The sequence below is a fragment of the Spinacia oleracea genome, chromosome 4 (assembly GCF_020520425.1).
Source record: "Spinacia oleracea cultivar Varoflay chromosome 4, BTI_SOV_V1, whole genome shotgun sequence".
NCBI classification, from domain to species: Eukaryota; Viridiplantae; Streptophyta; class Magnoliopsida; order Caryophyllales; family Amaranthaceae; genus Spinacia; species Spinacia oleracea.
In genome coordinates, this window is record NC_079490.1 from 96,963,322 (window position 1) to 96,975,546 (window position 12,225).

Below are 12,225 nucleotides of genomic sequence, written 5' to 3' on the forward strand. Positions count from 1 at the left end.
ATATCAGATCCATTAACTAAACCTCTGCCGCAGGCGAAGCACAACTCGCACACTGCAGCTATGGGAATCAAGCATATTGGAGAATGGCTTTGATGTCTCTGTTTAATGTTTTAAAGTTTTAGAGTTTAAATCTTTGTAAAACATTATTGGTTAATCATTCACAATAAATGAAATGAATTCATTTTTCCATTTAATTTGTGGTTTATTAAATGATGAGTCCCTTCAACTTGACGATATATTCAAGATAGACTGTCAGGACCAGTCCTGTGACTATGAAATGTCTATCAAGTGAACTTGAATGTCAAAGGTTGAAAATGGTCCCTAGTCGGAGTTTTCTATAAAATTGGACGCATAGAAAACGTTAGACGATTAGAATGCAAGATGACTAGTAGTTCTGTTTCTTGAACTATGTGGACATGGCAATGTTATAATCATTTGCATAGATACTTACTTTGGGAAGACTAGTATCGGACAAGACCTATGAAACTTTACTGTAAGAGATGAAAGTCTGTCATAAGTAAATTTCATTAAATTATTAGACACTAAATCCTCAATACCTGAGTGATTTGAGATTACTTGTTTGAGAACTGGTTGCTTTGACGTTGACCAAACCGTCGCACCGTAAAAGGAGGCTATAAAGGCAACGCTCAGGTAATCACCTATCAAACGAAGTCTAATCTCAAGATCGCAAGATTGGGATTGTCCTCCCATAAATCGGGATGAGATGCTTAAAAGTTGTACAAGGCCACTCGGAGAGCTAGAAACTGTGAAATGCATGGCCGTGCTCGGATGAATCATAGGCTATGATTATCTGTTTATTTGATCAGTTGAACTCTGAAACCGAGGAACACCTCTGGACGTAATAAGGATGACAACTCTTACCTTATGTTCAAGAGCAAGCATCGAGCGACAAAGAATTAGGAAATGCACACTTGTCCCTAAGGACAAGTGGGAGACTGAAGGAAATAATGCCCTTGGTCCAAGTATGCATTCTATGTTAAGTCTAATAAATGCGGTTCAGTATTAATTAACAAGTTAATAATTCAGTGAGATCAAGTGAGCTGAATGCCTAGCTAGAGGCCGCTTCAGTTCAAGTGGAATTAATGATATTAATCCACAGCTTACTCTTGACTGAACCCGTAGGGTCACACAAATAGTACGTAAACGGATCAAGTATTTAATGGCATTAAATACTCTATCTATGAATATTCGGAATCGACGGATCTTGGTTTCAGTGGGAGCTGAGATCGTCACAGGCAAGAAATGAATACTCCGGAAACGATGATATTGCCGGAAACGGAAATATGGATCGTATCGGAAATATAAATATTATCCAAGTCGTAGATGTTGCCGGAAACGGAAACATGGTACGTATCGGAAAATATTATCGGAAATGGAAATATTGCCAGAATCGGAAATATTGCCGGAAACGGAAATATTGTCAGAATCGGAAATAATTCCGGAAACGGAAAATAATTCCGGAAACGGAAATATTAAATATTTGTTTGAAACGGAAATTAATTCCGGAATCGGAAATATTAAATATTGTTCGTATCGGAAATGAATTCCGGAATCGGAAAAATTAATCGGAAGCGCATCGTACGAATAAGCATCGGACGAGGCCTGCCGGACGAGGCCCAGCACGAAGCCAGGCCATCGCCCAACAAGCCAAGCGCGCCGCACAAACAGCCACGCCAGGCCCAGCGCAAGGCCAGGCCCAGCAGGCTGCGCAGCGCGCACAGCGCGCGCAGCACGCACAGCGCGCGCAAGCACGCGCAGCGCGCAGCGCGCGCGGTCGCTGCGTGGGCTGCTGCTCGCGCGCACGCATGGGAGCCCATCGTGGCTGCCGTGCGTGTGTGTGCAAGTGTTTGTGTTCGTGCACGTTTCCTAAAACATGCAGAGTTCGGTTAATGATTAAATTCCTAATTCTAATTGATAAATTAATTAAATTAGAGTTCTTGTAGAATTCTAGGTTTAATTAATTTGTATCTGAATAGGATTCCAATTCCCTTTCCATACCCCTATAAATATGTGGCCTGGGTTCACAATTTATAACAAGTTTAAAAGTATTCAAAATGAGTTTTTGAGAGAAAAATTCAGTCACACATTTGCCTATAAAGTGCCGAAAATAATAGTACCTTAAGGGCGATTCTAGTTGGTCAATCTTAAGGCGGATCCGGACGTGCTGTGGACTATCTACGGAGGGACGACACTTGGAGTCCTAAAGACTTGTTCTTGTTCGGTTCGGGCGCAGCTAGGGAGGGCACGCAACAAAGAGTATGCATCTAAATTATGCTATATGATTATGTGTAAATAATATGTTGTCCTCGGTTAATGGTTGTTTCCGCATGATCTATGTAATGTCATATGTATCATAACTTAACAACTAGTAGGCACAGGAAGCTCGCCTGATATAATTAGTCTACAATGCCTACAAAAGTTACAGCACGACCCGAGGATTATAGAGGAAGTGCACAAACCACTCGTAAGCTTCGGGGGAAGTGTCATCCGTCCCGTCGGCTCTATCTTGCTCCCTGTCTCAATTGGCACACCTCCAATAACTAAAGAAGGCGCCATCAGATTTATAATTGTGTCAAGTCTCACCTCTTTTAACATTATACTAGGCCGTCCAGCTCTCAACGATCTGGAAGCAGTAATCGTCCCTCAATTGTTGTTGATTAAATTTATAGGAAGCAACGGAGACGTTGGAGTCATATAGGCCAAGAAAGAACAAAGTAAGAGATCCATTTGAGGATGAAAAGAAACCTGAGACTTTGAGAAGACAAGGGATAGAGATGACTTGCAGCTTGTGCAAGGTGAAGGGGCCTAACAAAAGAAAATGCCCTAATGGTCAGAGCGGGGGTGAGGTGACAGAACCAACTCCTAAGAAGGCTAGGGGGAGGTCAAAGAAGAGCATTGCAACACCTCAAAGTCAGATTGCATCCACACTTACACCTCAGATGATTTTGGGGAAGGCCCACTTACACCTCAGATGATTTTGGGGAAGGCCCACTCTAGAGGACTTCACTATTACTGCACATCCCACTCAGTGTGGAAGAGGTGGGGGTATGATTTTGGGTAGCTGAGGAGCAACGGGGGAGGCACTAGAAGGGGAAGATCTTCAACTAACCAAGGTGTAAGTTAGATTGAAGCTTCTGGGGTGGGGGAAGGGGTAGGGGAAAGGGAAGGGGAAGGGAAAAGGGGAGGGGTCGAGGCTCTACTCAGGTATGTTGTCTTTATTTTAAGTTAATTTTACATTCAACATAATCATCTAGGACACTAACTTAACATTTTTTTTTCAGGTAATTCCAGGTGGAGTCGGTGTGTTTATCACGGAAGATGGAACTCCAATAACAAAGGTAAGCTTTTCATTAATGCTTAGAACATAATTATGCCCTGATATGTTTTGTTTGCATCTGACATTTGTGTTTTTTGTGTAGGCAAGTGGTAGAATAGCGGAAGGGTTCTGGTCACTCAATCAAGCCAAGTTTGATCAAGATGCTTTTGTTATTGCTATTAATTAGTTGTAATTGAACTTATTTGTGTAATAGACTTAGTTATTTAATGGACTTGGTTATGTAATATACTTAGTTTATCTCAACAAACCTCTACTAAAAGTTCTCGTTTTGTTATATGTAAGACAAGTCAGCAATTAACTTGATGTAGCAGGTAATTCTTTTTTTAAACGTAACAAAAACTAATATTATTAAAAGATTAACGTGTTAAAAAATAATCAAAAGACTGACTTAATAAAAGCGGACAGACAAAAGATTGACTTAATATTTCATATTTTGACTAAGAGGTTAAAAAGCCACTTAATTTAATTTACAGTTTTTTCATGAAATGCCCCCGAGGTTTGCAAAAACACACCAAATACCCTTGCATCTTTCGAATCACATAATATACCCCTATTTTTTTCCAAGTTTGCACCAAATACCCCTAAACCAACCTTCCGTTAGTCCTCCATTAAGTCGTGTTTATAATTCACAGTATAGCCCTATTTATAAACGTATTGCACAATATACACCTATTTTGAAACTAAGTTGCACCCGATACCCAAAGTGCAGGAATTTGAATTTAACGGCTAGTTTTTACACCTAGGGAGCAAAATATAGCCGTTATGTTCTTGCTGCCTATAAATCTACTAGTGTTCACCTCACTTGCATACTTTCCCCTCTCCTAATTAGCCATGAGCTCTCATTCAAAAAACGAATCTTCTTCCATCCCAAATTTAGCATATATTAGAGTTCCAAATAAAAAAATTGCTCGTGCGGGAGAAGATTTTCCATTAGAAGCTCGAAAACGACAAAAATCCGCAAAAGCTTTACTATAAGTGTGATACTTGTGACAATTTCAAGTGGTGCAAAGGTTTTCTTGAGCAGAAAATTGATGAAGTTCAGAGCAAGGGAAGCAGAGATGATGAAAACGGGGGAATGCAAGAAGAAAGAAGGGGAATGCATGAAGAGTTGAAGCTATTGAAGAAGAAGATCAAACAACAGAAACAACATATCAATTTTGCAATAAAATTTGATGTATTAATGTTTGCATTTCTGATTTGGATAGCAATGAAGTAAAGTTGTAACAAATTTCATGAAATAAAGAGAGACTTTGTTCCATAAATACTTGTTCAAGCATATTAGGTTTACATAAACTGATCTCTAAGTGGATAAAGACCACTGAAACTGCAAAACAACAGGTGTTCTAAGCATTTCACTGTTTCGAAAAAATGATCTCTAAGTGGACAAACACCACAGAAACTACACAATTGTTTCCAAAAACTGATTCTGACTAAACTGAATTGACTAAGTTAGTTTAACTTTGTGCACTACAATTCACAAAAAAAATGTTCTGAGGTGACTAAGCATTTGTCTTTGACCTCTTCCTTATGTTTGGTGCTCCCTTTGATGTACTTGCTCATGCTGCACCCCTATTTGAAGTGCTTGGTCCAGTGGCATTTGTTCCTCCACTCTTGCATGTTCTTGAGTTGTGACCAAACTCTTTGCACTTTCCACATTTGACATTGGTATTCCTCTTCCCGTTTTTGGGTTCATTTGCCCCTCTCTTTCTCTTCTTAGCAAGTCTGCAAGTTGGTCTTTTGATGATTGGAGGCTGAATGGTAGGAAGGCCAAAGTCAGGCCACTGAGTTGGATCTGCCATGGGATGAATGTGTTCTGCATAGGTGAGCTTGTATGCATCAACCTTGAACCACGTGGAGATATAATCATGGGGGTTCATCATTTGGTCATATATCACCCTCAGTGCACACTACTAGAAATGACACCTACAACGACAAATGAATAACGACCAACCAAATAAAGTTATCGTTAAAATAAAATTTTGCTCAAATTTAAGCGCGGGTCATTTATTAATTTAAAATAAAAAATTGAACCGCATTTTCTCAAAAAGAAGTCGTTGTTAATGCTCAACCTTAGCTTCTGATTGCAGTCGATTCCAAAACCTAGGTCATACCTCAAAACCCCTAAAATTCTTTCAATTTTCTCTCCTCTCAAACTCCAGTTATGGCGGTGGTTACCAATTTATCATTGATAGTTTTTGGAAACCTTAGTCTTAATCAGACTGTTGTTGTCTTGCAAGGATTAGGCGACTCAGCGACAATGGCAACAGGCCATGATAGCGGCACCAGCACCACCACATCGGCGACACGACCAGTTGACACTCTTGCTACAAGTACCGATTTTTACTCTATCATCCTTTTTTATATTCCTTTGAATCACGATTTTTTACGTTGCAATTTCAAAATTTCTCAACTATATTTCAATTAATTTCTCTATTTAGGTAGATGTGAAGGATAATTGGTAATTACAATTCAATTACTCTTTCCAATAGTTTGATTATCTGTGAAAGAAATTGTGATAACTTTTGTTAATGTGAATGAATAACGGAGTATTAATCTATCTGTAATTTATTTTGTTTCAATTTCATAATTAATAGTCACGTGTGTAGATTGGTATAGAATATTCGTACTAGTTAAGTTGTTGGATGATCAATATGCGTAGAACCTTTGAGTTTAGTCATAACACAAAGTCTATAGGTTCATGTTTTCTGGTTGGTGAGTGAGCGTGTGTGGTATGTGTACAAGACTGGCAGAGGCATGCCTATGTTTATACAAGATACTATGACGGCAAGAAGCTTAATGGGTGTGTATATGTGTGAGGCTTGCAGGGGAAGCAGAAACAACCATCAGTTGTTTGACTAAGCATGTGTGCACGGGCAGAGGTAACATGTGCTTGTATGGGACATTGTGTGGGTCTGTAAGGGTGTGATTATATATGGAATATAATCTTACTAATATATGGGTCTGTAAGGATAATGGATTCAGGATTGATAAGATATTATTTAGCAAATGTAGCAGTTTGCTTCAGAAGATAATGAACCACAAACACGGGTGGTTGTTTAATCAACCTGTGGATGTTACGAGGCTTGGTCTCCATGACTATTTTGATATTATAAAGCATCCAATGGATTTGGGTACAGTAAAGGCTAGGTTGACCAAGAATAGGTACAAAACTCCTAGGGATTTTGCTGAGGATATAAGACTTCCTTTTCATAATGCCCTGACCTATAATCCTCCAGGGCAGGATATTCATATCATGGCTACAGAGTTACTGAGTATATTTGAAGAGAAGTGGCCTGCTATTGAGAGTGAATATGAGCGTAAGTTGAGATATGAAATAATTTGTGATTTGCGAACTCCAACATCAAGGAAGACTTATGCTCCTGCACATGATTTTGTACCTATGTCCTTTGCTCCATCTCACTACTAGAAATAACACTATTAACGACCAATAGATAACGACCAAAGGAAATAATTGTTGTTAAAAGGGAGAATTTGAAAATAGAAAAAATTAGAGAGTGCGGGTCTTTCCGAAATTTTAATTGAAAAAAATAAAGCGACTTTTTTAGGTTTTCTGTCGTTGTTAATGTTTAAATAGTAGTTCGTATAAAATTTCACCAAACTCTCCAAAACATAGGACAGATTTAAAACCCCTTTGTATGTGTTTTTTATAGGAGATTTAATATTTTACTGTTTCTTTTTGCTTTAGTTCACTAATTTTATTTGACTGTTGTGGTATGTTAATTGTTCTCCGTATAAGTTTAAGAGTTGAATTGAATTATACAACTCTCTATATATCTCATGAATGGCTCATTGTTAGATTCATAGATTGTATATATGGATTCGTCTTGAAATATTAAATATGGTATGTGAGACTAGTAGAAACTTGATGAGTTGATTTTATATATTTGCGGATTAGTGAGGTTTTTTTTTTTTTTTTTTTTTTTTTTTTTTTTTACAATGGTAAGTAAGTTTCTATATATTTCCTTAACTCGTTCTTACTGTAAAGTCTTTCTTCATCAATTACTTTGTTAGAACCCTTTATTCTTTTTTTCATCACGTAAATCAATCACCATTACCTTTGATCTACCTCTCTCAATTGCAAAAAACATCAACAACCAAGCCTTAGTACCAAATTGATTGGGCCTCAATTGCAACAAAGAAATGAAAATATGAGCTTCAATTCATGTCATCACTATTTTACATGAGTAACTGAACATACTAAGATCACAAGCAGCAATCCTTACAACTTCAATTCTATAAATTGTTTGTGAACTTCTTTTTGATAAGATCTAATGATCATTGACGTAGTGCAAGTCCACTCTTATTATTATTATCCACTATAAAGCATTGTTTAAGCCTTCCATAGATGTTTGTTTTCCGTAGTCGATATATGGGATATAACAAGTGGTGGTTAACTAAGATTTTTTTGAATTTTTTGTAAAATAGTAAGTTAGGATTCATCTACCTATATTATCATGTACTCACTGGGTTTCTCCCTCGTGGATAATATTTGTTCCTTTGATCTTTGACAATTGGGATATATAGAGTCGTAGACTAATACTTTTCGGAAAAATGATAGCAGGCCCATGATTTATATGCATTGGCAACTTTTCTCTGCAGGTCGGGTTGATTCTTTGGAGCAAGAAAGCTATAAAATAAAGTGCGAACTAACTTTTCTATATTAATATTACCCTTTTTTCTTCCCAAATTATGCATTCGTTAGTTTACTTAACCACCTTTTGTGATTTACATACTCTCTGTTTGATGATTATTTAGTACATCTATATGTTCATGTAATTGTCGACTTCTTTACACTTGATTCTAAACCTTGTGTGTGGGTAATCTATTGTTCTGTCTCTCCAGTAGAATGTTATCTTTGGATTTCACTATCTTAATAAGAAAAGTGTTATGTGGAGGAATGTGGCTGGTTATATTCATTGAATAATAACATGTAAATCTTCTATTTCAGTTTTTGTACGATGCTACAGGTTGGTGCTTGGTATGGTTTAGATCAACAAAAGATTATTGGTCTACATAGAAGCTTGGGATTGAGCTCTTGTTTCAGGGCTAGTTGTGCTTGCTAAGGTCAGGTTCTGGCTGGTATGGTTTGGAGATGGAATAGGCAGATTCTGTTGAGTTATTGTCCTGGCTAAAGTTGACTCGTTGTCTTTGGTGCAGGCCTAAGGTTAATATGTGCTGCAACATAAGGTTTTATGTGGGAGATCTATATTACAGAACGTTGATGTACTGGTAAGTGTTGGGTGATTATGTTCCGTTACATTTCTGTTATTTTTTTGTGCTTTTAATAAGTTGGCAGACTGTTTTGCTTTTTCCGCTGCTGGTTTTAGATGATGGCAGGGGTGGATTTTGTAGGTTGGTTGTTTATTGGTATGCTTGCTACAGTGCTACCTCAACTCAGTCAATGGTTGTTCTTGCTTATTTTTGTAGTTGGGGTTTGTAATCTGGTTCTTGGGCTCGGTCCTGGGTTGACCAGGTCAATTTTGGTATGGCAATGTGTGAATAATTGTATTAAGAAGTATGGCTGATGTTCAACATTACAATTACACTTGGTTATTAGCTCAGTAAAATATTTTTCCTAATGCTATCCTCTTTGAGCTTTTAAAATTCGTCTCAGACCTCAATAGAAAAAAATTATATAAATAGTTATGATCGTGTCTTTTGGTTCAATTTTTATTCTAGGAAGCTTTACAGTTGTTCAGCAATCGGTACAGACAATGCAGGGAGGAATCACAGTACGATAGAAATATTTTCTTGAGGAACTCGAAACATGCGATTCCACGGTAGCTTTCTCTCTCTAATAAAAATTGATGACAATTAAGTTCTTGTTATATTATTTTGGAGAAGCAAAATATCTTTTGCAGTTTCTCCCATTTCTTAATTATTGGGCATGTGTTGGATTGTCATAGAAATCAAATACTATTTTATATTGTTGGTTCAGTTCGTTGCCTATTTTAATGTATTTATTTCCTACTTTGCCTATAAGGAACACAGTAAGTCCTTCAATGTAGTTTAGTTTTGTTTATATTGTTGGTGCAGGGTAACTGATTCTAGTACTACTATTGATGAGCGGCATTTATGTCGCTCTGGGCTTAGGATTTTATAGAGTTTTATTATGCTTTTTGGATGGTTTTATATAGTTTTGCTGCATTTTTATCCCCTTATTCCATCTTTGCGCTTTTCAGGTAAAAATGTTGAAAATGATGGAAAATAGCTGAGAATTGCTCGAACAGGTCTCGTGCGATCGCACAGAATTTACGTGCGTTCGCACGGGTCTACAAAGTTGTCTCCAAGGTCAAGGCAATATGTGCGTTCGTGCCCTAAAAGTGTGCGTTCGCACGAATCCGGAAAATCGATGCGGGAACTCCAAGGCAATATGTGCGTTCGTGCCCCAAAAGTGTGCGTTCGCACGAATCCGGAAAACCGATGCAGGAACTCCAAGGGATGTTGTGCGTTCGCACCACAGAAGTGTGCGCTCGCACGGAATTTCTGTGCGCTCGCACTGAATTCCTGTGCGAGCACACGAGGATTTTATGAGAATTAGCCAAGTTACAGCCGTGCGATCGCACAGTTGTTGGGCACGATCGCACGGCACGAAGGAGGATAATCGTCGCAGAGCCCGTTCGCACAGATGCACAACACGATCGCACTGGTGCGATCGCACCTGGGTCTGCCCGTTCGCACGGCTGCGCGGGATTCAGTTTTCGAGTTTAAATCTCTTATTTTTGGGGTTTAGTATAAATAGGATTTTCTTTATTTTCAATTTACGCCTTTATTTTCAGAAATACATTTTTAGAAGTTTTGAGATTTTTGTTCTTCAAGCTAGAGAGAGAAACTCTTTGATTCCAAGCATCAATTCTGTAATTTTTTCAACTCTTCTCTTCTTTATGCAATTAAATTCTTAGTTCCTTAATTCTTGCACTTGCTTTGTTGTTAATTGTTTTTCAATTCCTTAATATCTTGAATTCTTGATTTCAATTGTGAAGTTACTTTGATTTTCAGTTTGTGATTTGATTGTGCAATTGAACTCTCAATTCTCTACTTCTTCTCCTTAAATTTCATGTTTGCTAGTTTTGAACTAATGGATAGCTTGATTTTTAGAATGATTAGTGAGTAGTTTTAGGTTAGGGAAAGGGGAGAAACTAGGGGATGAATTAGGGGAAATAGATTATTGATTGTTGGTTGATTCATGTCATTAAATAAGATTTGATGATAGGATATCCATGCTAGTTGAGTGGTAGTTGCAAATGCTATTCGATTAGATTCCCGTGGAACCATAGGATAGGTTTGGCAAGACATTGTGGGCCTATCTTGTGTGATCAAATGGCGGTACCTATTATATGCTAGTTAGTTTAATCTAGGATTAGGAGAAAGCTCTTCCGTGGATTAGACGCTTAGCGTTCCCTATCCGAGAGGTGGCGGGTTCGTCTTTAGATGCCATTTGCCTAATCACCATTTCGTTGCATGATCACCATTGCTAAATAGTTGAATTGATTTCCCCGGGTTTCCCTAGGCTATCCCAGACTCCCTAACGTTTCCCTTTCTTGATTCAATTTTACATAATTCTTTGTTTGTTTTTAGATTCTTAAAAGTGACAATTCAAAACAAATCCTTGATCGAACTAGATTGACTTCCAACTCAATAATTCACCGTTTCTTTGGGACGATCCCTTTGCTTACCGCTTGCCGGTAGTTGAAGTGGTTTTATAAATATTGTTTGCATAGGTGGTTTTCTATCAACGACGGAAAACACGTCTATCAAAATGGCGTTGTTATTGAGTTTAGTTGAGACTAGTTCATTATTTGAAAATACAAAAAATATTTCATTCTTGCTTTAGTGTTTCCTTTGCATTGCTCACGGTTTTCTTGAGTGTTTATGCTTGATAGGGGACGTGCTCGTCAAAGGATCCTCCATCCTCTTGACCTTGAATTGGAAAGGACTCTTAGGAGACTTAGGCGTGCTCGATCTAGCTCGTCAAATCATAATCGGTTTGAAGCTTTGAGTGTTGACACGGAACAAGAAGTGAGTGAGCAAGGTAGTGAGAACATGGCTCTCCCGGTTAAGAACTTGGGAATACCGGGAGCATTTGAAGCCCGCCTTGATCAACTTGGTGCAAAGTCATCCCTTTTGTGGGAAAAGCAATGAGTCGCCTCACGAGCATCTCAAGCAGTTTGAGCACTATTGTGACACAATAAAACACAACGGTGTAACCTCGGATTATGTGAGGTTGACTTTGTTCCGCTTCTCCTTGATTGGGCGTGCTAGTGATTGGCTTGACAAGGAGGTCAAGCCCAACTCACTTCGCACATGGAATGAAGTAACTAGTGCTTTCTTGAACAACTTCTATTCTCATGGGAAGACGGCGGAATTTCGCCACAAGATTCAATCATTTGAGCAAGGGCGTGATGAATCGCTTTTCGAGGCTTGGGACCGATTTAAGGAGTACCATAGGGAGTGCCCCCATCATGGGATTCCCAAGTGGTTGTTGCTACAAACCTTTTACTTAGGATTGAGTCCAAGCTCGAAAACAAGTCTAGATGCGGGTGCGGGAGGCCCAATTATGAACAAAACGGAAGATCAAATTGAGGAGATAATTGAGGATGTAGTTCAAAAATACCAATCTTGGCATGTAGGTGCAAGGAGTTATGATGGGAAAAGTAGGAGTGAGGATGGTAAGGGTTCGGTGTACGCCATAGAGCAAGCACGGATGATAGAGAAGCTTAGCTCGCGATTAGAGAAGCTTGAAAATACACCATTTGCGGGAAGCGCAGCAAGCAAGCCACCATCGCCGTCTACAATTCCACCTCCTTCGGCCACTCTTCTCAATAAGGGGAAGGGCAAGGTTAGTT

The 12,225-nt window shown here is 38.6% G+C and overlaps 1 pseudogene; it reads right to left on the minus strand.

Annotated features, from left to right (window-relative positions):
• Nucleotides 1–11,747: 11,747 nt before the first annotated feature.
• LOC130460473 (uncharacterized) lies at nt 11,748–11,848 on the minus strand (annotated as a pseudogene).
• Nucleotides 11,849–12,225: the final 377 nt, after the last annotated feature.